This window comes from Aegilops tauschii, chromosome 7 (genome assembly GCF_002575655.3).
Source record: "Aegilops tauschii subsp. strangulata cultivar AL8/78 chromosome 7, Aet v6.0, whole genome shotgun sequence".
Lineage (NCBI taxonomy): Eukaryota > Viridiplantae > Streptophyta > Magnoliopsida > Poales > Poaceae > Aegilops > Aegilops tauschii.
In genome coordinates this window covers 96,117,537-96,120,225 of record NC_053041.3, presented here as the reverse complement: position 1 = coordinate 96,120,225, position 2,689 = coordinate 96,117,537, and the positions used below count along the sequence as shown (strand labels likewise).

The 2,689-nt window shown below is 43.2% G+C and overlaps 1 long non-coding RNA gene across 1 annotated transcript; it reads left to right on the top strand.

The window, feature by feature from the left end:
• Positions 1-523: 523 nt before the first annotated feature.
• On the top strand, positions 524-2,689 carry LOC109769069 (uncharacterized). Its single transcript, XR_012188806.1, has 3 exons — positions 524-1,073; positions 1,304-1,505; positions 2,396-2,689. It is a non-coding gene; the product is annotated as an uncharacterized lncRNA (long non-coding RNA).

Here is a 2,689-nt window from a genome sequence, read left to right as displayed (position 1 = left end):
TCACCTCCCGCCATTATTTCACTCTTGCCCCTTGCAAATTTTACAGCCCATCTTCTATCGGCCACGTGCCCACGTCCTCCCATCCCTCGCCCCTTTTCCCTCTGATGAAACCTCCCACGCCGCATCTTCTCTTCTCGCTTCCTCGCCGCCATGCGCCAACCCCGCCATCAGCTGTCGATCCGGCTGCGTACTTCCACCCTCGTCGCCCTCCCTAGTCCAGTAACGTCACCCGCTCCCTTCAACTCCTGTATAGGTCTTCGTGGCCCTCAGATCTGGCAGCCCTCAGCCACAACGCTGCCGGATCTGGTCGGCTTGGCCTCGTCACCCCAACCAATAGGTGCTCGACGCCTCTCCTCGGGACCGTAGCGGTATTCTTCGTCGGCTCTCTATCCCTCCACCTCCTGCGCCATGTATCGGCCTTCGGCCCTTTCTTGAAGCTCCTCCTCATCCAAGTGGTCACCTGATGCTGCCGAGTGGACCACGCTCACTCGCGCCTTCGCCCGCCAGTACCTGGTTTGGTCGCCACCTCCTTTGCACAATTCGTCGAGCAGGTCATCTGTGTGGCGTATGTGTGCTGTTGTAATGGATGGTGGGCTTTTTTCTGGTGGTTTGGGTGCAGGATTTGCTCTTGTGTTTCAAGTTGAATACTGGGGAGATGGAGGAGATGTGCCACGGCAGGCTACTGTGGTGGTGAGATTCAGGTTGTACATCGAGGCCAATGGCCATGGTTGTCTGCATGTCTGTTTAGGTCTATTTTTTATATGGATGTTGAAAAACAAAGCCAAGCATATTAGTTTTGAAAATAAAGTCAAGCCTATGTGTTGAAAAATAGTTTGATTAACTAGCGAATGGACATTTGGTGCCAGTGAGGTGAGCTAGCTGACTTGTGTTGATGCATGTATGTTTGGTCAAGGCTAGCTAATTGCAGCAGTTGGCACTATAGTGCAGAGAAGAGACACTGTGTCAGCGTGTGTAATCAGGATCGGGATGTATATTTCATACTACTGTATAGCTTAACTAGATGTCCCTGCCAAGCAAACCAATTAACATTGAAGAGGCCCTCCATTCATGGAGTACGTACATTCCTGGTTACTTTTCCTTCAATTTTGGTTTGTAGATGTAATTGTAAGTTTTGCAATCTCGCTTTTGCTTTTCTTAGTATTTTGTAGTTCTGGCACATTTAGCTCATGTGCCTAAGGTTGATGCAGCCACCGTCATGTTAACATCATGTCCCGTGTGTTCTTTCTCAAATATGTAGAGCAGGGGCTTCTTGTTACCTTAAATGCACTATGCTATCATGCAGGTCTAAGTCGGGCCTGTCTGAAGAGCAAGAATATAAAGCTTTTGAGCTTAGGCACATGAATCAAGCCCCCAGAATCCGATGGTCTACTGAGCCAGTTTTATGCTTGGCGAGGAAGGGTGGAACAGTGAACCTTGCCACACAATGGCAGCCCCTTCGCCTGATGACCTTTTCCAATCACGATGACCTCCCGTCGCTGCTGAAGGTATTTTGTTTCTTCTCTTTTATCTGCAGACTGCAGAGTATCTTGTTTGTTCAATTCTGATAAAAAAACTAGATGTTCTAATCAAAGCAGTACTGCAGTCATGCAGTACTTACTTGTTGCAGTATTACGTTTATCTGTTTCTGGATGAGATACTTTCAAAGTTGATTTATAGTGACAATGCGAGAGTTGTAGATAATTTTCTGTACTTCCAGTGTACTTGATTATTAATTCTTAGTATAAGAGTTTCTAAGGGGCAATTGGCTTGAACTCGTACAGGCAGAGATGTTGCTATAATTAATTACAGTCAAATCATTTGCACAGAGAAAAATACTTCAACATTAGACAATATGATTAGACAATATGCCAGGCGTCCTCCTTTCTAGCTTTTGGCTTTCCCTGTACTAGCTTTGCTCTTTGGGTCCTCAGCTTTTGAGACCTTGATGCTTTTGAGAATGTACGACAAACTTGGTTTCATTATAGCAATCTTGGTCTAACCATAGCACATGTTTCTGGACATAGGATTGTTACAGTGAATTAGAATAATGTCATGTGCTTTGAATTATATGAATGTTACAAGTAATTCGAAAAGCATGATGTGATCTGAACCGCTGCAAACTTATAATGAAATTGAAATCAGTGTGGTTTATTGGTAGATTATTCCTTTTGTACACAGAGCAACGTGCAGTACTGTATATCATTTGGAGTGTGTTCCTGCTGATTCATATTACCCTGAAAATTGCATGTGAAGGATCAAAAGATGAATACGTAGTTATACTGTTAGATAGCAGCTAACCAGTCAATTAGAACATCTAATTTTTTAACTGTATCCACAATTAAATTTCAATTGTATATATTTAATCTCCCTTACAACTTATCTAATCATTTCTTAGGAATTGGAAACAGTACTGGAGGAATTGTGATCTATGGCAAGGGTGATGGTGTCTATGGATGGTGATGAAGGGTGACGAGTCTAATGTCTTTCGTCAAGACATGCAACAAAGTGAAGTTATGAAGTTCTGGTCAATTTAGCTTATGCATAATGCTTGGACCATTAGATCTTAGTTACTATTTTGTTTTGCATTTCAAACTTCCTAGATAGATCATGGTGATCAGTGTAATTTTGATGCAACTCTTCTGATATTCTGAAAGGTGTGCTAAATATAATAGTTTATGTTTCTTGGTCA